At 37.0% G+C, this 27,342-nt stretch overlaps 2 long non-coding RNA genes across 8 annotated transcripts in view; one reads left to right on the top strand and one right to left on the bottom strand.

Annotated features, from left to right (window-relative positions):
* LOC120510464 overlaps positions 1–27,342 on the top strand; it is a 216,870-nt gene that overhangs the window by 32,105 nt on the left and 157,423 nt on the right. The window contains exon 2 of the long non-coding RNA XR_005629501.1: positions 2,224–2,354. This is a non-coding gene — a long non-coding RNA (uncharacterized LOC120510464). The remainder of the gene's footprint in view (positions 1–2,223; positions 2,355–27,342) is intronic.
* LOC120510463 overlaps positions 1–27,342 on the bottom strand; it is a 61,974-nt gene that overhangs the window by 13,521 nt on the left and 21,111 nt on the right. For 4 of the 7 annotated variants that reach the window (XR_005629495.1, XR_005629498.1, XR_005629494.1 and 1 more), the window contains exons 2-4: positions 17,901–18,011; positions 12,082–12,181; positions 487–610 (exon numbers count right to left, since the gene is read on the bottom strand). This is a non-coding gene — a long non-coding RNA (uncharacterized LOC120510463). The remainder of the gene's footprint in view (positions 1–486; positions 611–12,081; positions 12,182–17,900; positions 18,012–27,342) is intronic. The other 3 variants (XR_005629496.1, XR_005629497.1, XR_005629500.1) reach the window with 1 other exon arrangement.

The raw sequence follows: 27,342 nt of genomic DNA, 5'->3' as shown, positions 1-27,342 counted from the left end.
TACAGAGCTGGTGGCGGGGGATTGAAGTTTTCAGTGTTCAAAACCCCTTAAGTGCAGAGAATGACTATAAATCCACTGTCTTATAGTTGCAAACAATCGTTGGAATTTTGCAGTTCCTGAGTGGAATTAGGAATAGTTCCATTGGTCAAAACAAATCTGTTCTTTTCAGATTATACCATATTTCATGAAAATGAACAATTAAGTCTTGCTTGCATTATAGCTTCTTTTTGTCTAGTACTTTCAAATATGTTATAGATATTTGGCAGAGTTGCATAGTCAGAAGCTGAATGATACACAGAGTCTGCATTCTCTTGGCTTTGGTATTCTGCCCAGGATTTTTACCTCACAATCTTTATTTGGAGAGAAAAAAATTAGTAGGTCTTAAGCCCCAAAACTACTTTATTTCTTATTCTTTCTTGTGCTGTCTTGAACATTTGTACAGCACTAGTATCAATTATTCAATCAGTGTCTTTGAAAAGCACCTACCAGGCTGCCAGATTCCTGTTGCAGAGAAGCTAGATGGTGCCAGAAATCAGTCACTCTGCTAAATATTGCTGCTGGCTCCACTCCCTGTCTCTCAGAGTCGGTAGAAGTCTAATCTTCTGTTCTTCTGTGAAAAGATGGCAGGATGTAAAAATGCCATGTGAAGTTGCTGTTATGTAACAAATGTTTTGCTATCCTGCATGGTTAAGGAGTTAAACTGGTCTCTAGTTTTAAAGTGTGGGTATCTTCTGTTACATGGAATGCTTCTATGTTCAGCTGATGTGGTATTTGTCATTTAGTTCTTCACTTGCCAGACCTTTGGATCTGTGAATTTAGAAATTCCTCTGTTTTAAAGAACTGGCTTGCTTGCAGTCAAGTCTAAGAAAGGCAGATATCACACTGCCTTGCACATGCACAGAACACCACCCAGCTGAGTTCCTATAGAGCAGTTCAGCTACTCCCAGCATTCACCACCCAGATGATGCTTGTGCACATTTGCCATGCTGAAAATTAAAATGGTGTAATATTAAAATTAAACTTGGAAAAACTAATGCTGATGCTAAATGTGCAAAGAAATTTGTTCATAATTGCGAATGTATCTTTATGGCATTTCTAGGTTTTACAGAATGTAGGGACCATTCTGAAATGCTAAGAGCCATTTGTTTGTATAAGAAAAAATAGAATTAATTTTTCAATCACACTTAGGATATGCAGATAGTTTTTAGTAGGCATTTAAAACAAGCATAACAAAATTAGCCTATGTAAGACTGATCAAGCTCCTGTATTTCTGTTAAATGTGTTCCATAGCTGGGATAAGGTGCTTAATTAGCACGCAGTACCAAATTAAAAATCTGAATACTTAAAACAGCCCATTCAGTGCTTGTTTGCACCATGGAGGAGCCCAAAGCCACTGCCCACAACATATCTGCCAGACAATTTCTGTGTTGCTTGGGCCAGGCTGGAGCTGAGTCCCCCTCTGCAGAAGTGCCCCACTGGCCTCACTTCAGCGTGTCTTGCACAGCAGGCTGACAGTGTGTCAGCTTTCCCTTTGCTTTCTGCTCCTCTGACAGGCATCAGAGCAAATCCTAAACATGAGGGAAAATGGTGTCTCGATTACCAGGTGCATTCTCTATTGCCAAATCAATGTTTAAATTGCTCTTTGCTTCTGGAGGAAACATTTGGGAGCATCCCTGAATCACATTATCTTGTTGTAGCTGGGGGTGGGTTTAGGTTTGAAATCCCAGGTCTGTGCCCAGGGTGGGTATGTAGTCTCTTCAGAGAGAGGTAGTACAAGTGCCTGATCTTTTGTCAGTTGGCAGAGAAGTGTTTTCAGGGCCAAATTCCAGGAGAGAGTTTCTGGCCATATTGTTATAAGACTAGCAAAAGTTTAAAGGATGCAGTTCTAGGCCTGTGGCTCTCATTATTCCCCCAAATAGTTCAGTAGGACTATCTTCAACCTTCTGGCTTCTGAGAGTATCTGTCTGTGTGCAGTTCTTTAGGCAGCTCCGTGTATTGCCTAGATATAAATCTCTGTGGATATTTTGGGTATCGATGCTTGGAAGATAACTGCCCTGTTTAGCTGATCTGTGAGTTCAGACCTTTGGTTGCTCTAACCTATTTCCAGGACTCTTCCCCTTTGCCTTCTAATTTGGAAATGGCTTCAGTGATTGTGAGTTGGCTCCTCTTGTCCTTAACTAGGAAGTTAATGTGTTCTTTGCTTGTGTTGTGCTTTCTTCGTAGGTCTAAGTTGATATTGCTCCTTCTGCTGAAGTGACAGCTCCTGGGTGATGTGTGGCACTGCACAGCCAAGAAATCTGCATGCAGGATGCGTTTTCTCCAGCACCACAGTTAACCACAAAGAGATTTAGCAGGTAAACCAGAGCCTCAAAGTCTGTTTCCATTATCAAAATGCTTAGTTTCAACTGCTAATTCTGAAATATAAAGGCACAAGCCCAGTGTTTATGCATATGATTTTGATAGCTGAAAATGTTAGCATGTGAATTTGAACGTCTGAAAAGAATTTTTATAATGCAAATTAATGTTTTTGCTAAATCTTACACTGAAAGGTAAACCTGAGAATATAAAAGAAAATAATATTTATATGTAGCAAACTGTAGGATTTATTAATCTGTCAACAAGACAGACAAAAACAGAAGGCTTGTTGTATCTTACATGTTCTTTTTTGGAGATAAAATGTTGGAAAACAGCTCTGAGAGAAATTTCTTGTTTAAAGATTATCAATATGGAGAATTACTAGTGGAAGCAACCTATAACCTTTAAGGCAGTTTTTCCCCTTTGATAACCTTTATTTTGGATGCTGTAATTTACCTTCAGTGTAAGAGAGTTTTAGCCTTTCCTATCTGCAAAGCTGAACCTTAAAAAGTGCAGTTTTCTTATACTCTGTGTATGCTAACTTGAGTTGGCCTAATAAAGGAGTACTTTCCTTTTCAGGTGGGGATTTCCTAAGGTATTTTCCTTTTAAATTGACTTTGAAAGAAGTGAACTGAGTTTTGAGCTTCCTTACTCATGTTTGACTGCTTTATTACTGAAACTTTGTGCTGATTTTTGTTTATTGTTCAAAAGATCAGGTAATTGAAATTAATTTAGTTACTCTTCTCTAGATGCCTTTTGGGCATACTTGAAAAAACTACATGTATAAATGTGCTTTAGTATGAATCTCGCTGACTTTCATTTGATTTTTCATTTGTTACTTTGAGAGAAGGAGAACAAAGGTTGCTTATGTAAAATGAGAGCACAGAAACATAGCAAACATGCCTATTCTTGTGAGAGGTGTGGTGTGTAATAGCTTATGATGAGGTGCATTTGAAGAGTTATTATGATTAAAAAGATGCTGCCTAATACACAGGTCTGGTAGAACTACTGCTTCTACTCCTTCTGATAGTATTTTTCCCCTTTACTTTCCTGCTTCCCCTACCACTGCACCACTACCACGTTCTGCTTTTTCCCTTCATGAGGGAGGGAGTTCATAGGGGAAAACTAGCTGCCAACAGAAGCGTGCTTCCAGCTGGACTCTAAAGATAAAACTCAAAAATATGTTGCAGAAATGCACTGGAAAAAGGGAAATAATAGCCTTGGGAGTTCTCTCTGTTTTGAACTGTGGCAGCTGGGCAATTGCATTGCAAGGGGTTATGTGTCTGTGGCTTATGACTAGTTGGTAATTATAAACTGAAGATAATTCAGTGCACTATTTATATAATTTCTTGTTAAAATTTTCATGGATGTTCACTTGTGATTCTGTTTAGGGTTGGCATTTTCATCATACTGCATTTACATAGTTTCCTGCTTTTCTTATGTTTGGGAAAATTATGATCAGAAAGCTTTTCCTATATTAGGTAGTTTTTTCAGGACCAGAATGCAAGCATTGATGTTTCTGTGGATTTGGAAAGTCTTTTTTCTTTTGGAGTTGGTTTTGGTTTCTTTGCTCTTCAGGTATTCTCTCCATATTTCTTCAACATAGGCAGTTAATAATGAAAACTGATAATGTTTCGTCTGCCAGGTATGTGATAGAAAATGTTTGTCCAAACCTGCAGCTTAAAAAGAGGTGTCTGGATGAACTCAGCAAAACAGGTCCCAGATTATGTGAATTCATGTTCACCCCTGAGGATATCTAATAATCTGATTTTAAAAGTAATCAATTATTGAACTGATATGCAAACTCTTTCTACTGTGGTAGCTTAAATTTTACTCAAATTTATTTGATTTTCATATCATTAAATCTATATCATTATTTAAAAATCATAGATATGGTAGGCCTGCAGCAAGTTTCTCTGCAACCCTATGCATTTGAGTGACGGTGAGTAATGAAAAGTGTGGATAGGAGGAATAGTTTCTACCTCCTTGTGTCCCCTTCAGTCCCATCACATGTCCATGAACATAGGTGGTTGCTACTTGACTGTGCTAGGAAATGATTAAAGATGTGCAGTTGGATTTTTGTCTGCACAAATAAGTATTCCAGACAGTCGGGCTATCATTGTATGCAAGTTGGAATTAGAAGATGTAGTTAAAAGAGTTTATCTGGAGAAACCAGGGAAATGGCTGAAAATTTGTAAGTCATTAAATATTTTATCAGGAAATCCAAAATTTGGTCACCAAGAACATGACTGAGTGCAAACAGGTCTGAATAAAAGAGGGTCTTTGAGACACAATATAATCGATTGGAAAAGGATTTTTACAGTGTCAAATATTTTTGTTTGTTTGTTGGACTTCACAGTTGTAGTTGACAGGAGAACCAAAATATTTTTGTATTGATTTTTTTCTAAAGGTTTATTTGTATCAGCACTCCACCAATAATATCTGCTAGAAAATATACTGATCTAAACATTTAATTTTGTGTTTTTCTATACAAATATTGAAGAACGCATGCATTAGAAAAGTAGTACACCCATTTCTTTGTGATTCATCCTAAATTGTATACTAAAATGGTGTTTTCCTTCAATTTAAAAGAAAAAAGATATGAGAACATATAACATGATGTAAAATGGAATGCATTCTATCATTAATATCCCTGAAAAGCTTGGAAATATGTAGTCTAACATGGGACTTGTGATTTGTAAGAGGGAATGCAGAGGGTACTGATCATTCTCACTTGGTTTGTGTTCAAATGTGTTCAAGCCCTTCCTATTCTGTCAGTGAATTTCCTGTTGCCTCATCAATAGGACAAATCAGTAAGTTTAAAAATGGACCTGATATCCCAATTTGGAGCATGGGGTAGAGTAAAAGGTGTTCTACTTTTTCCCAAGTAAGCTCTTTCATTCTATACCTGAAACACAGATTACAGCCAGCTGATTTTGAGTAGGAGTGAAATTCCTACTCAAAGGTGTGCCAGGCAATACCACATCTTTTGAAAAGATGTCTGAAGAAAATATCTGGTATTTTAACCCTTATTTGAAGGTCAGAGATAAAGTTTACTGAATCAACTAAAGGAGGCAAACTATACAGAAGATCTCCAGTTTTTGAGAATTCAAACTGAGTATCTTTTAATAGATTCTTTTGGGGGGGATTGTCACATTCAAAAACTTATATAGAGTGAGTTGTTCCAGGGCTAGCTCTGGGCTAAACAGTGTCTTCAAAGTAGGTTTTGAAAAGGGCCTGGTGTTACTTTACTTTCCTCTTAGTGAAGCTAAATGGAAATTTCTGTGCTGAGTTTAGGAAAGGATGGTTACTTCTGTGCAAGCAGGATTTTCTGTTTGAATTGTCAGAACAAACTACCAGTACTTGGAATTAATCTAGTCCAGGCTGACTACATCAACTCCTTAAGAGCCTTAGAAGCAGTTGTAGTGAATGGCATTAATTGATAAAAACATTAAATATTAGTGGGGCATTGATAAATGTGGTCAGATTAAAACAATTCAAAAACTGAAAGTATCTGCAAAGGATCATCCATATCAAGATTCAGTGATCATACCAAGTCACCTAATACACCAGTATCTAATGGTCTAGTCTAAACTGAGTGCCTTTAGCAGCAGTTACCATGGGTAGTATCTGACATAGCACAGCTGTTTTCACAAAGGAGAATACATGTCACAAAGAATAGTTAAATGTTACAGCTAAAATGTGTATTTCTTCCAGTTCAGTCATTGGCTAATATAAGGTCCTATGTACATTTTTCATCACATAAATATATAACATTTTGCCTTGTGTTATTACTGACATGGGAGATGAAGCTGGTGTCTTCCATCTTGCTGATACTTCAGATTTGGACAAGTCACCCAGCCCAGGGTAAGGCCAGGTTTTCCTCAGGTTTGAGCAGCACACTGGACTAGTTAAGGGACTGAGGTCCCTTCCAACCTCACTTATGTCCAGAGTGCCTCTGTACCTGAATGATACTGAGCTTTCTGTTCTAAAGGTCAGGAATAGTGAATATATCCTTTTGACTGCTGACACTTGAAAAAAACCTCAAAGATCCCCCAAATTAGGATCTTCCTATGTATGCATGACTTTCACCAATACCTATAGTGGGGCGACCTTTTGCTGTGGTTTGACTGTGAGAAAGGGTGAGTGAAAACCTGGGTGGAGTTTTGTCATGCTTCCATAGTCCTCTGTCCAATGCCAAATCATGGTAACTTGGGATGATATTGGAAATGGAGGAGGAGAAAAATCACATCAAACTGGTGGGAAGGGAAACAAAGAAGTAAAGAAGCCACAGCACAACGATGCTGAAAGTTTTTTCATTTAGAAAAAAGTAAAATGATTTCAAGATTTTGAAAGAAAATTGTAGGCCAGTTTGTCTTCCCCTGCTCAGCAGAAATAATTGTAAAAGTTTAGTTGAACTGTTAAATACATTCAGTTGCCCTAAATGTTCTTAGTAAGTTTAGAACATGCATAAAAGTTTTCATGAATTCCTGATATTTAGCTTTTCTGAATTGAGACTACGCTTTAATAAGCAAAAATCAGTGCTGTTTTGTATATGGTATTAAAAATAAGCTGATACAGAATAAAATTAGCTGACTAACTTAATGTTGTGCATTTTTTTACTTAAAGTGAATACTTTGAGAGTCTGAGTGCTTGAAATTATGAATTGCACGTGCAGAAAGTAGGAAATCATGGAATCTTGGAGAATTAAGTATTTATATATGGAACAATCTTAACTGGAATTGTCCAGCAGACCAGTTTATAGAAGCAGATGTTCCCCCACACACCCTCAGGAGTTTTGTGACCTTGAAATAGCTTGCTTGAGGCTTTTGAGATTGAAAAAAATTAAAATGCTGGCTAAAATTCTGAATTTGGTACCTAGCTTTTTAGTAATTTGCTATGACCAATTTAGCTTTTTATTAGTATAATTTAGAAAAAGAAATGTTTCGTATTTAGTCATGCAAATGTTTAGAAATGTCAATATATTTTCTTTTATGGTTCTGTCAAAGAATAAGTTGTTATTTAATCAGTATTTGTCATTGTGAATAACTGTATGTAAAGGTCAATACGTACTGTATTATGCTTCTGGGAAAGAGTATTTCAGTAAATATTAAATACTTCACTGAAAGTAAATACAGAAGATACCTAATACTCAAAATAACTCAAGAGAAATGAGAAATCCCACCTGAAGTAATTTAGAAATTAGTTTGCTGTGAAGCATATTATTTCTGACTCCCTGGCCATAGCCTGTATTTTCATTTTAAGTTCTCCATGATTTTTTTTTTTAATTTGCCTCTGTACTATTTGTATGTCTAAAAATTTCATTGCTGTAAACAGGAGACTTGGATATGTGATGAATGAAGTGTTGCAGCTGCCTGAGTAAGAAATTTTTGTGGAGCTAAAGATAGACTTGTCTCTTGTATCTATTCTTTGGCAGAGAAAAAGGGTGATTGAAGAGAAGTAGAGTATATGAAAGCACAGCTAAAACGCAGACACACTGACATTATAATGCAGTGTCTCATCGGGTGATGTGGTGTTTTGACTACATGGCTACAGCAGGTCTATAATTTAAATGCCATTAATGGCACAGAAAACAATAGTGTGGAGACAGGAATACTGTAAAATCTCTGGGTCTGTCTTATAATGCAGATGAAATAACCCCTTGAACTTGTAATGCCAAGTGTTGTCCAAAGTTACCATTCTTCCATGAGGAAAGCAGTTTGTTTTTGTGTTGTTTTATGTCTTCTTCTCCTAGCACAGACATTTTCTGTTTAGGTTGCTTGGCTTGTGTCCCTACAAAAATCCCAGGCCAAGGGGGGCTGATTCTATTTTGCCTCACTCATGTCCTGTTCACACATTCAGTACAGAATTCACTATTGTCAGTAGTAATGACTGTGTTTTCTTTGTGCTCGTTGTCTTTTGAATATGCTTCTTTATACTTTTCCTAAAGTCACACACAGCACTAGTTTCAGCAGAAGCTCTTGGTGTTCAGCTGTAACAGAGTTACACATAGTCCTGTGACTGAACCCCAGCTATAATATCTCATTTGTTTCCACTTGGCTGTTGTAATGTTTTCTACCACTTAAACTTCTTGTCCTTTCCCTTGCTCTCTTTCTTCCTTTTTCTTTCTTGCCCCCATTTAAAATTGTATCTGACAGTTTTAATTATTGAACTTAACTGTGTGTAAGTACATGTTTCTGTACCCTCACAGATGTCAAACATTTTATGCACCTTAGTGTAATGTTTGCTCTAATTATTTGCCAAATTGGAGTGAGTCTTTCCAGAAACAGTTCCTGATCATTGAAAACCTTGCAAAATGTATAAAACATATTAATTGTGAAGCTTTTTTCAGAACATATTTCAAAGGAGGAGAAGAAATGCTGTGTAAGTAAAACTTGTTTAAAGTGCTCCACCACTTCTAGCAGGAGACTGTTACAATAGTTGCATTATTTCTTTATCCTGATCGAATGCCTTTGTAAATCTCACTCAGGCTTTTTTTTCCCCCCCTTTAAACTGGTTCACTGTGTGTCTAGGTCTGGTACTGTATCATGCAAATACTTAGCTGTTTCCAATTTTGGCTAAGTGGATGAACTCTTGTCAAAATATTCATGCAGTGTTAACAAAACTTAGAGCCAACTTAATATTTCATGAACTATAACAAATATTAAAAGTTGCTAAAGGCACAGGTATGGAGTTTCAGCAAAGTTGTTTCTCTTTATAGTACAAGTCTCAAATTTGAATTGTGGTAAATGTGGGTAGTTAGGTATGTCTTTCTTTTCTCACTTAAAAACAAATCCTACCTAATATTCAAAGTGTATGGAGTAGACATGGATCTACTTAATACTGAAGGTAAATAGAATTGAAGAAGAATAATTTATTTATTCTTATTAATTTTGTATTAACTTAGAAACTTTGTGTCTTAGCAGAAGTAATTTATTGGGCATTTTCTTTATCTAGTGTGTCTCAAGTGTATAGAAAGAAGGTCTTTCAAGTCTGTGATCATCAAAATGGCTTTCTACTAAACCTGTGCATTCATAGAAATCAGGTTCTTCCAAAATATTGATGCCAGTATGTGCAAAGAAGGAATCTTAGGAATGTTTTGATCTTGGAAGGAATCTTGATTAGAACAGTCAATAAAATACAAAATGGTACGATTGGCCAACTGAAAGCAATTGTCTTAGTTTATTTCTTTCTCAGAGTAGTGGGTTCAGCGCTGGCCTGGCCAGCTTGGTTTTTCCCTTAACCAAACACCAAGCCATTTCAAACCACTGCACTCAATACTATTAATAAAGAAAGATTTTACTTGGGCCACTATTCCTAGCTACTGCAATCAGTACTTTTCAGTTTTGTCTGAAGTTAATAATTTGTCTTGCACTTGTTGCCACAAACTCTGAGGAGTAACATGAAACCGAAGCAGAACTTGAGAGAAGTAATAGATAGCATTTACCCAAACTTTTTTTAGTCAGATCAGAATATGAGTTCATGAAATAACTCTCCATAGTGGCAGGTTTGGTAAAATCAGTCTTAGTTATCACACTTTCCTAAGTTTTCCTACTTAGGAAATAATTTCTGAAATGAAAGGGAACTACTCACACTCAATGGGATTTAAATACAGAGTGAATCTGCACAATTTCTCCATGTCACTATGCACTTTGAAACATTTTTCCTTATACCTTGTACACAAATAATTTCTTCAATACCAGAATGATTGTTAATTTTTTTGTGATCAACCTGAAGTATATTTTATAACCTGAGCACAGTTCATTTCCTGATGTAGCAGTGCAGTCCCAGCTGCCCTCACAAGAGCAGAGTTCCAGATGTTCCTGTTTTGCTCTATGGCGCGGTGCTGTAATTGTTGGACAGCAAGGATACAATTTGGCTCTGTGATAATGCTGTATCTGTAGAAATAATTTCACTGTGGTTGTAGGAATGTGTACTGTGGTTGTAGGAATGTGTGTGTACATTAGGAAGGAAATTATATTATGGATTTCAGTCTTTAAATGCATTCATATGGCCCAGGTGATTGCAAGAACCACTTGGATTTGAGAATATATTTATGACATTTTAAGTATCATGTAAGGAAGGAATTAGCCATTATCTATAGCAGCCTACATGGTAACACAGCCAGTGATTTGAACCTGTCACTCATTTAATAATTCACATTGGAAAAGGCAAGTGAGATCATTGTGTCCAACAGCTAACCTAACGCTGCCAGGTCTACTACTTAAATCTTGTCCCAGAGCGCCCACCATGTGTGCATGTCTTTTAAGTACCTTCAGGGATGGTGACTTCATCACTTCTCTGGGAACCCTTTTCCAATGCTTGACAGGCTTTTTGGTGGAGAATTTTTTCCTAATATAAAATCCAAATGGTCCCTGGTGCAACTTGAGGCCATTTTCTCTTATCCTAACACTCATTACTTGGGGAAAAAAGGACACTTGCCACTCAGACCTGCTTTGCTGCAACCTCTTGTGAGGTAGTTATAGAGAGTGATAAATTCTCCCCTGAGCCTCCAGACTTCATAGTCCCAGTTCCTCACTTGCTCCTGGGTGGACTTGGTATCTAGACCCTCCACTTTAATCGTGCAATTTCTTGCTCTAGTCATGACTGCAATTTATATCTGTGTAAGAATTTCTGGATGTTCAGCTTTAAGTGTTTCTCCTGCTGCTCCATGGAACTGTTTTTATAGGACACTGAAAGTTTTATACAGCTTGGAGTCAGTAAAAACAAAGCATGTGAGAACAACTTTAGTTGTGTTTTTTCCCATATTTTTGGTATTATTTCAGAATATGTCCTACTATGGTCAAATGTGCATCTGTTCAAATTTCTTGAATATATTTGTGACTGGGTTGGGGGCTCATCCCAGGTTCCTTCCACACTTAATAGCTCCATTAAATACTGTGGATATTCTGGTTGTGGGTTATCCCATTTTAAATAATCTCTACAGATTATTTAAATGTCTTAGTGATCAGTTGGTTAGGGCAGAAATCTTCTCTTGTACCAACTATAGGTGCCACTTGTGACAGAAAAGATCAAATGTGATTTTTTTTTCTGTTCTGTAACCCTCTGTGGCCATTTCTATTTTCCACATTTGCTAAGGCTGAAAATGACTTTTTAGCAAAATTTAGCAAGATAGATTCTTGATTTCACATGATGATACTGATGTTTTATTGTAATAGAAATTTATAATCAAGGTTATAGAAACTGTTGACAGTATGCAGTTCTGCCTTCAGGATAAGAAAAATGGTGATGATTCCTGGAACCCTACTTTGTGGGAGAAGGATTGGAGGGGCTAACAACATGAGCTTAGGAGTGTGGAGAAAAGGATCTTCTCTCCCTTCTGGGCATGTAGAGTTGAACATTCAGTTTGCTTTGTGGTCTAGGTTTATTACTAAACTCTTGAGCAAGCCTGGAGGCATTTCCTAAATGAGACTGCAGCTACAGAGCTTTTAAACTCAATTAGCCCTCTCTCCTGTGCTCTGTATGCCCTGCCAGTTCTAATGGACTTTCCTTGGCTCTGTGAGAAAGGGAAGGTGTGGGGGTCTGCAGAACCAGCCCCCTTCTTCCCCCAGACTGGGTGGAATTGCCCATCTTATTGTGGCCTTTGGACAGCAGCAATTTAAAGGTTCTCCAGAATATGAAAATGTTAATTTAACCTAAGGGGGGAAGACTGGGGAAAAAATGGGTAGTCATTCAACAGCAAAGAAACAAGTTAGCTTCTACTACCTGATGTGAGACTCCTTCAGGGCCAAAGGAATACCAAACTGTACTTTGTGTCATGTCAACAGAGTGGGTTGGCCCACAGTGATCTTCTGAGTCTTGTGGTCTGCAAAATGCAAACATGAGAAAGAAACCCTATCACAACTAATAGCAAAAGAAGTGTCTTAAGAAAATTGCTATTCCCAGGAATACAGATTAGATTGTATTAAATAGAGGGGTAGAAATGATATCTTACCATTAAAAAAAAGTAACAAAAATAAAGAGAAAACACCTAATGACTACCTTACGGAAAACCCCATTTGTTAGTCTTCAAGCACAAGGAAATACTTGACCTGTTTTGAACAACAGTGTTTTTATAGCATGCTTTTGTTGGATTAAAATATTTTTTTCTTCTCTGTTTGATCTAAAAGTCCAACTGTGTTAATTAAAAAAATTAATGCATTAAGCTTGTAATATGATTAAAGGTATTACTAGAACTTTATAGAATTTTTTTTCTCATTCTGTTAGTTTTGCCCGGCAATTGCAGTTCTATGCAAAACTGTAACTACATCTGGTTGAAAACTTAATACTTTTTTTCCTCTGTAGGGAAAATTCAGGAGGTTTTGAAAAAATACATATTTTAGTGGAAGTTTTTCTGGGAAGGTCTTTTGTGTGAGGAAAGGAAAAAAAAGCCCCCTTGCTGCCCTAGAAAGGTTGATGGCCTGGTGTTTTGGTGTGCTTCCAGAATGTCAGAGCTCTGTTGTCATTGGAGAAGGGCCTGGAAACCTGGATTTCTGATATTTTCTGTGGAAGTCTTGATGATCAGATTATCTATCTGGAAAGTAATTGTGCTGCCTACATTTTCTCCTCCTCTTTCTTTTATGATAAGCTCCTTTTCCCAAAAGAAAATTAAAATAAGTTAGACATACTTCCCTTTAGTCTAATAATAAAATTTCAGAAATCTCTTTATCTCTTTAAGAAAGGAATATTATTTTCTGATCAGTTTTAACAGTAATGCATAGATCCATTGTTCATGTTGTCTAGTATTGAAAAAAATATAATAATGATATAGTTTACTCTTAGTAATGAAATTGAAGCAACTGCATGTGTATGTAAGGAGGATGCTGTGGCTGAAGAGCTCTGGAGCCATGGAAAATTCTTGTGTTTATTCTACTGAGTGCAAAGAAACACCTTGCTGTCTGTGCACTTCTCGGTGTACTTATTTTATTTTATGCATAGTGAAAAACTAGAGCAAATGTTGAAAATGTGAGGGCTTCATAAAAAAATTCAAAACCAAACAGAAGTAAACAAGTTTGAGGGGGAAAAAAATCCTCTTCATCAAGCCACAGTGACTCTCTGTGGAAGATGTGTCTGATGTGTCTGTGTCACAGTCTGATGTGTCTAGATCTCCTTTCCATTCATACAAAAACATGAAAAAACTCTTAGCCACTCTATTACATCATCTCTTTTGAAGTACAAATGTTAATTGAAATCAGTCAAATATCTGTCTAAAGGCATGTGTGCTAAGATACTCCAGATCTTTTTTTTTTAATGTACTTGAATACTGGTATATCTGATTTTCCTAAAGCTTCTGTCAATGGGGGAAGAAAGGTGGTCCTTGGATCATGCTCCCTTGATCCTCATTTTTATTACTTCATGTTTTAATGTTTACCGCTTAAATGTGGTTTTGAATGTGCTTCTGAATCACTATTTTGCAAAAAGAAACAGACACTGCAGTCCATCTCCAGCTGATTTCCCACCTTGCCTAAAGATTGGTGCTTTTCTCCTTTATTCTTTAGAAAAGATATTTTAAAATTAGATTCTGCTTTCCAGATAAGCTGTTCTTCACTTTTAATTCAAGGCAACAAGAGGTAGCCATTGGAGTATGTTTGATCTCTTTGAAATATTTCAGTCTGCTATGTCATTCATTCAGATGTTTGTTGGATGGACTTGAAAGTATGCTTTGGTTACTGTTTAGAAAAATCTAGTGCCCCGTAGGTGCAATACATGATAAAAGGAAGTAAAGCTCAAGACCTATTGTGTGTGGATTGCTGCAAACTGCTTTTTCTCTTACAGTTTTTTACTTGCTGACCTGTAGAAAAGGTTGTCTCCATGTTTTCTTCCTGTTATCGATGTGAAACTCTTCATTTCAAGTACTTTTTCATTTTGCTTTGACCTGTTTTTATAGGTTTTAGTGCTGCCTGTTTAACATGTGTGCAGCAAACTGCTGCAGTACTGAGCTCCTGCAGATGTTGTGAGCCAGTATGACTTTTATAACTGTCTCTATGATGTTCAGTCATGGAAGCCTTGATTTAGGAAGAAGAAACCCAGTTCAATCATAGATGTCTCCAAATGTCCTGACCTACAACTGGAAAAAACAGTATAGCATTTTCTTGCACTGTCTGTAGGCTGAGCTGTCTGGGATGGTTTACTTTTGTGGCTTTAAACACATTAGGTAAAGTTTGGAGCCATCCAGTAATTGCATGTTCTAAGTTCCTTGTTTGCATCTACAGCAACTCTGTTAATGTTACCTCTTTAACATTAAATATCATTAGATAAAAGGTTTTTGTACTCTGGTTTTCTGCTCTGAAAAAGTCCATGAAATCCGCACAGTATTACCAGCTGAGTGACTTCTGAGTTTAGGTTTACTGAGGGTTTTAGCAGGCTGTTAAAAACTACAGTATGGCATTTTTTACCTTCTGATTTGGGGGAATTTTGCTTATCAGATCACCTCTGTTTTTCTGATTCTCTTGCATATAAACTCATCCTAAAAGAGAGCCATTTCTGACGTTTTGTTTATCATGAGTTCAAAAACCTGGAAATCTGAAAATTATTTTAGCAAGAGCATTCCACTGTTGAAATAGTGGCCAGGACAGTACTATTTTTCATCTCTACTTTGATAGAATAATTTCATGTATTTAACAAATTATAATTTTCATTATTTTCAAGATAAATTTCAGGAAGACAAACCTTAAACAGAGCCATATCAGTGCATTTTTCTGGGAGGGAAGTCAGACATCAAGACTTTGGCTCAGCCTGTGTGCTTGTGCCTGGATGGGGGAGTTAAACTGTAGGGGGTAACCTTTCACATGAGTGTGCTAGGCAGTGTTTGCAGGACATACCATCTTCCTTTGTATGTTTCAGCTGCTTTTTTTTCTCCCTGCTCTAGAAAATTGTATTTTCTGTGATGTATCCTAGAGCTTTCTCATTCCTCTAATCTCTACCATCAAAGCATCATATCATAGGTGTAAATGCAAGACTTTTATTTCTTTTTATGGCAGTTTCTAAATAATGCTGCCAAGTTTGTCAAGTCATATATGTAACCAACATTGTACACAGCTGTTTTTTAGAAAGTGGGATAGAAAGGGAAATGAAATCAGCACTACTGGTCAAGAGTTGCATTGGGGTATTTTCCAGGGGAAAGAATTTTACCAGTAAAGCAGGGACCCATTGGTCCTATTCTCTGTGCTGGTTCCCAGCATTGTTTTTGTCCCTTCCTTAAGACCCACCAAAAATCTTGGCTGCAGTTGGGGTGGGGAGGGGATTAGAAATATAAAGATTTAGTATTCACTCTTTAAAACTGATATTCTAGCTCTTTTCCTTGCTAAGGTAGAATGAAACCCATAAACTATTGGTAAATGTCAACTAACCGCTAGACTTGAAAGAACCAGCAGCTGCTTTCTGCTTATGAAGCAGAGAAACTGTGTGGGAGGAGATGTAAAGAACCTCCTCAAATACCCACTATAACAGAGGGGCGGGGGAGAGACTGTACTGAATACAGGGTTTAACCTTTAGAATTCTTCTTCTGTTCTCTCATGCTCTTAGACTTGTATGAAAATGCAAAATGGCAATTGATTTGTTTCAGGTAAAAGCATCAGACAAAGGCCCCATGCCACCTAAAACTAATTTCTGATAAAAAATGGAGTACTCAGCTTGCCTGTATCAATTTTGTGTCTGTTGAAGATTTATGGTATGAATCTCATAAACAGTTTGCAAATGTATTTAATGAATAATTGTTTGCAAAGGGCTTGAGTGTGCCTCAAATCAGATGCAACGTTTCAATGCAGCAATATTATTAACAGCATCGTTAGTGTAGTATTGAAATGGCAACACTTAAAAATTCATCTACCACAAATCTGAAATGATGAGTTTGTCTTGAATGCAAATAAACATAGAGGAAATAGATTGGGAGGAATTCATTCATGATGTATAAAATGAGATCAAAAATAGGCCACAGGTTTATATTAATATAAATTTAGACAAATTCTAGCTTGGCAACACTGACCTAAAAGCTGTCTAAACAAAGCAACTAATGTTTATTCTGCTTCTAAAAGGAAGTCTCTATCTGCTGAGAAAAGACAAAGGGTGGTTCTGGGATGGTTTTTGGGGTCTTTAAGTAACTTATTTATAGATGTTTCATCACTTTCTGATATGGAAAAAATATATATAGCCTCATTAGCTCATGGCAAAAACTATTTTTAGCCCTTTTAAGACTATTTGTGAAAACAGACTAGAAAATGTAGAAAGAAAAAGAATTGGATTGTTAGTGCTTTTTTCCCCCTGAAAATAGTCAATTAAAACACACTTAATAAATTATCTGGAAAGTGTGGTGACAATCTGTCTTTTCTAAATGGAGACCTTTCTGTAGCTAGATGCTGCCTGTACTGGGCAGATGAAACAGCTCTCAAGGAATGATAAATATTGTTCAGTATGAGAAGACTGTTTTTACATTAACAACCCTCATATGAAGAAAAAAAAAAGAATAGAACTTCAACTCTGTTATTTCACCTGCTCTTCTCTAAAACATATCTTTTTCTGTTTGCTGACTACTCCCACTATGGGAGCACTTGTCCACAGTCCTGGGAATTACTACTAACTCCCTAAGATAGGGGTGGGAAACTAGAACTGGTGAACAAGGGCTGGAAGGGTACCAGCTGGAGGATATTTACGACAGATCAGAATAACAGGAAGAGAGTAAAAAAGAAATGGTCAGCACTTTTGGCTTTTTAAAAGTGGGGTGCCGATGACTTGCTGTTATGTTTTTGCAATGTCTTGTTTCCAGACTGCTAGCTTAGTCAGCCACATCTTTAATTTGCCCAGTTTATAACAGCTACTTTGGCTGCTACCACAGAAAGAGAAATTATAATTTCCAAGCCTTCATTTCATCCCTCTTACCTATAATCCTCAAGTTCCAATCTGTCTGACCACTTGACTAGGCTTTTTAATTAACAGATCTTCTTGGGGGCCCTTAAATGTGTTTTGCATATACAGGAGCACTAAACAGCCTTGGAAACTCTTGATGAGATGAAAAACATCCTGCTGGGAATATAAAATGGCACATAATGCCTAGAATAATGATTTCCATAATTGAAATTTTCATGTGCTGTATTAAAAGGCATCATTTACCTGGGGTCCTGTGCTTTGGAAAAGAAAAATGGTTTAGTTTCAAGAACTTCTCTGTTTAACTCTATCTCTACAAGGTTTTGTTGATTCCTCAGAAGAAGGCTTATGGGCTCGGCAAAAAAGGCACAGAGCTGGGGATGAAAACTAGCATTTGAATATTTTTGTGCAGTTGGTGATTCAGATGTACTTACTTGATTTGCTCAAATGAGGCAGGTGGTGGAGTTCTGTAATGATCTTTACTTTGTACCTGAGACCACTGATCATTTGGCTGAGGTGGCACATTGTTAATGATGTGTTAATAAACAATGTAATTTGGGAAGGCAGGCTCTTCGATGGAAGGTAATAGCCCTCCCTGCTGCCACTATCTTAATGTAATCGAAGAAAACATCTTGTTTTAATAATTTACTAATTGAATGGCACAGCAGCTAATGTCTGGGATGTACCTTGGAGACCTGATTACGTGTTTCATCGACTTCTGGGGAACTGACACGGATGATGTTGGTCAAATTGCCCTCAGCTCTTCATTGCTGGTCTGTAGCTCTGTGGTGATTTGTCTAGAAGATAAAGAAATAAAGAATTTTGTTTGATACCTCAGGATATGTCCAAAAGATCAGCCAATAATTGATCTTGACATTCCCCTAGGAAAAATCGCTAGTGTCATTGTAAAGGTCTTAGTGGTTTTGCACAATCTATACTTTTCTTCCGATTTTCAGATAAAATAAGTTTTGCTTCAAGCCAGCTCTAAGTGAAATTAGTTTATTCAGAATATTAAGATGTGACACAATACTGTCAATAGTCCTTATATTTTCAATACTTTAAACATCATAAATAGGTGGTATTTTTTCCATTCTGTTTGGACTTGCTGTTCATGCAGGATCATTCAGACATATGAAACAATAAAAAATTGCCAGAAAATGAACTCCAGGATTATTTTGCACTACAATACAGATAAGTGTTGGCAAGATCAGTTTCTGAAAAATCAAATACTAGACACTGTGTATGTTGGTTTTTTTTCCATAGTGTAAGTCTGAATTAATTTTCTCTTACAGAAAATTAATCCTGCTTATGTACTGAAATGCAGGTCTAGGCAATAGTCTGATCTTTACTTCTGACATGCATCAGTCCTAATGAAACCTGCACCACTCCTGCACTTTTTTAGTAGCTGAATATTATTCCAATCTCAGCCTGTGATATTCAAAAGCACGTGAGGAACTATGTAAATGCTTCCTCCTGTCACTGAAGTGCAGTGGGTTAGGTGATGGGATTCTCAAAGTCTTCTAAATTCTTGGCATTCAGGAAAGAAAATGCCAGGGCTCAAGTAACAAATATTTGAGTTGCTTTTCAAAGCCACTTTCTTAAATTGGACTCCTTTAACAAGTTTAGTATCAAGTAAGTACGGTATATTAGATCTAAATTTTTTTTTTTCAATTCTATATTTTTTAGTGGTCTAATGGTTACTTTCTGAAGAACTTGTGGCCTTGAAAAATACTGTAATTACATAGCATGCTCTCAAAAAAACTGGTGTCTAGTATTAACCATCGTGTGGTTTCATGGAAGACATTTTGAGAATTTCGGATCCATCTTGTTCAGCTACGCCTTCTCTATTATGATTAATGGAGGAACATGAGCATTTGAATTCTTTGAATAGCTTTAAAAAGTCTCACATTTTTTATTTGTCTATTTTATAGGACATGAAAAAAGCCCCATCACCCCTCAGGGCATTAAAGCACAGTGCTTTAATTACACAATGCCCATTAATGCTAATAAATTTCATGCTAAGGACCTATGCTGTACCAGTGCCAAGGAAAACATAAGTCTCCTTCTTTTTCAAGCCCCGTGCCACACTCTGCCTGGACGTGCGGCCATTAAAATGAGCTCCATTGCAAAGACAGACATTAGACACAGACGCAAGATTTCATGTTGACTTTCAACAGCTTCTATAGGTTGGAATAATGTTAACATTTGTTTTTCAAGTAATCTTTAAAAGTATATAGACAGAAATAGGTGAGTGACGGAACGTGCGTGAAATAAAGTGATAATACTGCTGCATTCTTTCTATAATCTGATATAACCTAAGTTTTCTCTGGGAAGGTTACTTCATAATGATACTCTGAGGAATGAGTTTACCAGCTGTATAAGTGTATAAGATAAAGCATGTTTCTAACTGTTCATAAATCTCATTTCATTCTCTGCTGTTTCTCTTACCTAAGTCATTAACTGCAGCCCCTTTTTTTTTCCTCCCCATATAGCTCTTCTGTTAGCATGTTTAGAATTTGACCTTAGAACTAAATCTCCTTTTATCTTGGAATATTCCTACAAATCAGGCAATCATATTATTCCTGATGTATGTGTACAAGTACAACAGTTCTACTTTGAGAGTGGGGGGGGGTAGAGGAAGAGTTTGAGATTCAGTTTACGAGAATTTGAAGTGAGGGGAATGTGGCAGTAGGTGTATCAGACTTTTTTTCATCTCTGCAGTAAGATAACATCTAGGATGTCTTTGTATTAACAAAATTAAAATGGTGGTTTCATCTGGGTGAGAATTGAGACCAAGTGGACACAGATACTCATTTAGGAGTGGCTGAGTGATGGTTGGATGGTAAAATGCATTAAAAGCCCCAAAATTTAATGCTGACTGGCTATGAAATGTTAGAATATGCCCAGACTTAGCAAGTGAGAGGACAGTGGGAACAGCCAAAGGAATGGGAAGAAATTTCATAAAAAATAAATGTGCATTTGTAACTAAACGTGCAGTGTTCAAGTTTTCTGATGTTCCTGGTACTTCACCTCAGGTGTAATGTGGAGAATAGGGTTGGGTTTTGGTTTGGGTTTTTTTTCTTTATAAGTAGTTCTGGAGTACCCCCAATCCTTGTGTAACAATTAGTGTTGATATTCTGAAGGGGATTTATTAGTTAGTCAAAGGATTACCAGCCCTTTCTTTCTTAAGTCTTTTGGCAGAGCAGTCTTCACAAGCAGACAGGAGGGAAGAGAGGCAGTACCTGGGTTCAGAGTCAGAATTGTGTCACACTCTCACGGGCTGAAGGAAGGGGAAAGATGAGGGTGAACCCAGCAGAGAGCTGAGCTCTCTGCCCATGGTTCTTCCTGCAAGGCAGAGGGCCCTTCAGGGGCTTTTTAGAGTGCTCTCAGTACTTGTTTATCCTTAATCACAAACCTGTCGATTCAGGGCATTAATCATGTTCTTAGAATGTTTATTATATAACATTTTCTGTGTTCTGTTTATACTGCATTAGTGTTCTGCTGCAAGAGTGGAAGACTTTGCCTGAATTTGAGTGCCTCTGTAGAAGCAGCCTCCCATAAGACAAAGTATATTACAAGTGGAGAGTTTGTAAGAATGTTATGTGTTGATGAGCACTAATTATCAGAGCTGGGAGCATTTTGAAAACCTTTCTGATTACTAAAAACTCCATTTTACACCTCTACTTCCTAAACTGCCCCTGTGGTGGGAGGTTATTTTTAACAATACCTCCTTTTGCCACTGAATCCTAAAGGACTGAAATCACACTTAAAACAATAGCTTCTAATCTTATGTGCTGTTGTGAATATCCTTTTTATTTTTAAATTAGTGAGAACCTTGAGTTGTCCCAAATCTTCCCCACCATAAATTGGACTTTCCCCCAACTTTGACTAGAAGAAGAAATCCTATTGCTTTTGCTTCAGGAAAAAATCCTGTTGCTTTTCCTCCTGCTCTGCTTGCCTGCATTCACCTCACTGCTGCTCTCCCTGCTCAGAGGCAGACCTGTTCCAGCTCAGTGAGGAGTGCCAGTCATGAAAGTAGTAAACTTGTTATGAAAAACTTGAAAACTTAGATGTGCCCAGGTGCCAGGCTTTTAAACTCATTGCAGCTTTATTAATAACACCCTGGGTGAAGCATCTCTTAGTAGTAAACACAGTTGAACAGATTTGAGCTGAAAAGCTGGATTTACTTTCTTTTGGTTGTGTACTACAGCATTATTGGCAGATGATTTAGAGCAACAGCCATGCACTCTTAGTTTGGATCATGTTAAACTGAAGGTTCTCCATGACTGAAAATGTTTTTCTGACTTTACGAGAGCTTTCCCTCTCCTAACCCCTGTAGCACTTAGCAGTTTAAAAAGAGCCATGAGTCAAATAGTATTTGTTGAGCTTACTTAATAAGCACGTATAATTTCACTTTTTCTTGAAACATTCATTTCTGCTCTGCTTTTGAGTTTACATGTGTGCCCATGTGCTATTCTCCCTAGTAGTTTCTACATGAAATCTATTTCCCTGAAAAAATGGAATCTTTGTGTCTTTGTCTCCTCACTAGCTTTCAGGCATGTTTTGGCAGGGGCTCTGACTGTCGAGGCACTGGAGAGGAGGGGCACTCATTTGTCAGCTTTTCTTGCATCTGTAATTTTTGCCCACTCAGCAGTACTGGAGGGGCTTAAAAAAGGGGGAGAACTTGCAGTTGTTGAAAGTCAAACTCCTGAAATAATTGCCAGACTGTAACAGTTTGGGAAAGACGTGCGTGTGAGAGAACAACAAATGCTTTGGCTAAAACCAGCTTTAGCTTTAAGGTTTTAGCAACTCTCCATTTCATGTAATTGCATGCCTTTTCCATTTTCTAAAATAGATCTTTACAGGCAACAGTACTGTGTTTTTATAGATTTGCTCATTATGAGTTGATAAACTGGCTTTTCTTAATGATGGTGAAAATAATTTCACTGGTGTTCAAGACTTGGTTGTTTCCAACAAACAGTTTAATTTAAAATCCTTAAGTCTTCTCCAACTTTTGTCCTAATCCTTTCCTGCAATCTCCCTTCACAAGCTGGGTGCTTTCATCTCCTCATGTAATGTAACTGAACAGAAATTAGTTAATTTTTTTATTATTAGAAGACAGATCCCTTCATACTAAGGAAAGCATTTTTCCTCTTCAGCTTTTTATGGAATATTAAAGTTGATCTCTCCTCGTTTCAGTAGGCTATTTAAGCTCAGGGCTCATACTGTGAGCTGTTAATTAATCAGTGTGACAGATGAAGAAAGTATCCAACTATGAAAGGAAACCTTACTTCAGTGACTAACAATAAGGATGTGAGCCCGAGTGATTTAAAGGATTTTTTTTTTTGTGAATGTGTGATAAGGAGCCTTAAGCTGTTTGAGGTAACTATGGGGGTTTTTTGCTCAGATTGTGTCACTGCACAAACATTAAAGGGCTCATCAATATTTTGTCTTGAAAAGTCTAGACAGGAGTTAAAAGAGCCTCTCCTACAGTTTGAAGAGATCCTGTTTCCCATAATTAATAACAGGAAGCAAGTAAATAAGGCTTTACTGACAAATGAAACAGCAACAGTAACATGTACCCAGAAACATTAGCTCCTGGCTGGGAAATGTAGCTGAGGTCTGTTGATTTTGGTGTACAGGAAAAGATCACTGTGGAGGCACAGTAGAGCTTTGCTCAAGTCTAATTCAGTTATATGATAGCAGACTAAAAGTCAAAAAGTAATGATAATGCATTGTAATTATTGAGAGTGATTCATGACCTTTGTTTACAACTGTGTTACAGTCCAAGAACCCTTCCCTGTCATTATTTGAAATTCTTTGAACTCAAAAGGAGATATTCATGTTTATGTAAAAGCTACCAGAAGGCATTTCAGACATTTCCTGGAACAAACTGTATATATATATTTTAGGAAGATAAGAAATGAAAGGAAACTGAGAGAAAGCTTTCCATTTTCTTCTTTTTTGAAGACTGCATTTTCCCTTCAAAGACACCTTTTCAGAAAGTAGTTGGAAACCCTTCTCTCCCCCTCCCAATTCCTCTGGTTAAAATCAGTTAAACAACAAAAGGGGAGTTAGACCCTCCTCTCTTCTGCACCAGTGTAAAACCAGAGCAGTGCTATTTATCTCACTGAGCTGTTAAGTACATTTCAGTAACTCCACATTGCACAGACAAAAATTCAGCCTTGCCCTTGCCTGCCATACTTCTGATTTCTTTTTTGTTTTTTTGGGTTGCACTGGAGGGGCAGGTTGGAGGAGCAGGAAAAGGAGGAGGTTTCTGTCTGTGTGGCTGGGGGATCGGTTGTTTTCCTAGGGAGCAGCAGTGACTGAATGCAATATTCAGGAGTACTGGGAAGCACATTTAACTCTGTGTTTGTGCTGGACCTTAAGTCTGGGCTTGTTGAATTATGGGTTCATCGTCTGGCATGCTGACTATATGATACAACTGTGTAATACAGACTGTTTGTCATCTTGGTGCTGACCTTGAAAAGAGAAGAAAAGTGAATTTGTTTCACTGATTCTTAGACACACTGGACAGTAAATTCCTGCTTTAGCCATTTGATTTCCCCCCGTAGGTGAGCTGTTGGGCTTTCAGCTAAAAATGACAAGATGGGACAAAATAAGCTTGTTTGTCTAGCTGATGTTTTTTCCTTTTTGTATATTTTAGAAGATTAACAGCCGTTGCTCCACAGAAGCATGGTGATGAATACTAAATAGTCCACCATAAGGCATTTTGGAAGGAATTCAGTAAATTCAAAGACACCCCAACATTGTATTCCACAACTTTTTCCACTGACTGTAGCTTGTACTATGAAAGCAAAACTATATCCCAAAAGAGGACCACGCTGTTTACAATATCTTGAGCAGGTTAAAATGTTTCCTGGCAGTTATTCTTTTTTTGTTGACTGATTAAGTGAGATATTTGAGCACATGCATCTAACCTTAAGCACAGGCTTCTCCCATTTTCCTGAATGAGTTTCTATATTTTTGCAGTTCATAATTGGACTTTTGTGATCTTCTAAATGCCTTTCCTTCCCCTGCTCAGTACTGAGTTCTGTCCACTTAAATCATGCATGCCAATATCTAGCTAGACTTACAGCTTTTAAATGAGACAACCTGTGGAATGTGGTGCTACTTGACACAAGTGCTTGGCTTCTTACTGAAAAGAAATAGCTCAAATGTCACTGCAAATGCCTGTTGTAATGGGGAAAAGTCAGAGACAACTGTTGAAGGTGCACTTTCAGGGTACCTACAAGGTATTTTATCAAGTTTTTTCCCTACCTCAGAGATGTAATACCTCATGAGCTCCCAATGAAGTTTATTGTGAAAATGGCATTTTCTTTGCCACAGAAAAAGTTACCCTACACAGCAAAGCTGTGAATAAAATTGCATTACTTTTTCATTTATTTTGGACCTTTGAAAATCATATGTCTAGATCTATTATGTGCAGCATATAGGGTTAGAAATTTTCCTAATTAAAAAGGAAACAATATGCAAGTCTCTTTAATACCAAACTTGAGTATCTTCAATGTCATGTCCCAGAACACATTCTTATATTGAGCCTGATCTTTGTATTCAGTTTTTGATGTGGTATTGCATTTAAAAAGGTGGAAATTTCCATGTTTAGGGTGCTTCTTTTAGAAAGAAAGGTGATCCATCAGTGAACAGCTTGAATTCTTTGAATTGTCAGATTACATATTACCAGTGCTGTGTGCACTGGTACATGTAGGTTGTTTAAATGCGTATTTCAGAGAGATTAATGACTATAGTAAATACTAGACTAATGCAGAGTAAGATTCCTGATAGAACCTCAGTTTAATCTAAAAGGTGCTGATATGAAAAGCTACAGTTCTAACAGGATTAGATATTAGTGGCAACATTTTGCTATCTTTAGTCTTATAGCACATAGTTTCCAAGTGGAACTCTTGATAACTAGCAGTTTCCAGGTTATTTTCTAGATTTCCTGTTCACTTTATGTGGCATTGTAAGGATCATCTTGTGACTTTTTACAAAAGAATGTAGACTCTTTTTAACAGGGCATTATCCAAACCCTACTCTGTTATGTCACAAGGTTCAAAGTAACTGCAGGTACCCTGATTATGTCTCACCTTTTAATACAATATTTTTTTTTGTCCTCGAGGATTTTTAATTACTTTTAGCATACTTTCCTTTGTGTGTGTGCTTGTGATTGGACCTGGTTGATCCCTTCTCCATATTTTCTACTTTAAAGGTAAAGATTTATTTCTGATTCAACAGAAGGCTCCTTCTAAGAAACCTAACTAGAAGAAAGTACAGGAAAATGAATTTTCATTAAATTTCAAATATAAAAGTTTTTAATTACATTCCATACTATTATTTAAATATGTTAAGAATATATTTTTATGGTACTTCACATTTACTGTAGGAAGTCTTTGAAAATCCCTTTAATTCATACATGTTGGTAAGCTCTGCTTATTTATTTTGAGCAAAGTTTTACTTTGACATACAATTTGAAGAAGATATTCCTATTCATCCTCCTTTTAAATTAAATAATGATTGTATGGGTGAAAATGCTGTAAATTACTGTGAAGGTGTTAAAGTAAAAGCAAGCAGATGGATTAGACTTAAAGAATTTGCCCCAAAGTTCCTTTTAGCACGGCTGCTATTGGCTGCCTCTCGGAAAGTTTGGCCTACTGTGTGCAAAAGCTCTCCAGGCTGTCAGGGAGCAGAACAGAAGTGAAATAGAAATACTGTTCTGAACTGCCATCAGGTAATAAAATCCATGGATAGCCAATAGGATATGTGAGTTCAGGAATTTAATTTTCAGAGGTGTTCACTTTAGAGATTCAATTAAAAAAGAGGTTTAGACTTTCAGTTTCTTCTTTGTAAAAAAGAGAAAAGAAGATACCTGCTAACATTAGAAAAGATCTTTGAAAGAGACTTGGTGCTGCATTTATTTCAGTAATGCTGTGTAGTGAGAGCCTCCTGGCTCCCCCAAGTCTTTCTGTCATGCATCCTACAAGGGGTTCAGAAGGAGGGGCAATGCCCTGAGGGTCTTCACTGTGCTCTCACTATTGTGACAGTCAGTACTGGGAGTCAAAAATTGAGAGAAATCCCAAAACTTCACGTGCAGATTCTGGAAGTTAAAACTTTTGCTTTACACAGAACAGTAATTGGGGGGAAAAAAAAAATTCCTGTCATGCCCTCTTTAGCCATTAGAAACTCAAATGCACCACTGTAATCAGAGGAAGGAATAGTAGAATTGCATCTTTTTTTGGCAGCAGAGAAGTAAGGGAATACCTGCAGATATTATTTCTTGATGTCCTAGTTTAAGTTCAGACTCACTAAATCAATGTGCCTCATGTTCTCACTCCTTTAACCACAGCTACCTGTATTTTTTGAAAAGCCAGGAGATGGGAATATGAGAGGATGAAACAGGACTTTTATTTGTTTACTTAAATGTTCTTGTAAAGGATTTTGTAGCTACCTTGAACTGGCACCTTTCCAGAAGCATTATTTCTCCCAGGTGACCTAAATATAATGTGATCAGTTAAATAAATATATTTTTGGTTTTTTATAGTAAAGCATATAGGAATGTAGAACAAAAGACAGTGATATTTTCCTCTTCCTCTACTTTTCCCCTGAAAGGAGGTAATTTTCTATTTTCATAAAGAATAAGTACTATTCTCTTTTGTAGGTATCCAGTGCTTTTTCTTTTTTACTTTTTTAAAGTTCCCATTTTTTACTAGACTGTATTATTGACACAGGTGTAGTAGAAGCCTTCATTTATGGTACAGAAAGGGAGTTCTGTTAAACAACTTTAACCCTTTGTTTGCCTGGCTCTGTGCAGAACTTCCTCCCTGAAGTCATTATAGGAAGTGGGACAGAGATGGCAAACTTGTTTCATAAGTGTATAATATCCCAAATAATATTTTGGTGTATGCAGTGAGTCTTGGTGGTTTTTTTAAGTAGTATGGTATACAATACCTCATTTTACTAATTAAATTAGCATCTATAGACATTAACATCTAAATGCTTCTTGCCTTCAAGTTAGGGCAGGTTGTACTTGTCAAAGTTTCTTCTCCATCTTGTTTCAGTTTCAGAGTTTCGATTTGCTTCTCACCTGCAGCAAGGCCATGGCTGGGACAC

This window comes from Passer montanus, unplaced genomic scaffold, assembly GCF_014805655.1.
Source record: "Passer montanus isolate IOZ18808 unplaced genomic scaffold, ASM1480565v1 scaffold58, whole genome shotgun sequence".
NCBI lineage: Eukaryota > Metazoa > Chordata > Aves > Passeriformes > Passeridae > Passer > Passer montanus.
Note: the sequence above shows the minus strand (reverse complement) of the source record. Positions and strands in the feature narration are given on the sequence as shown.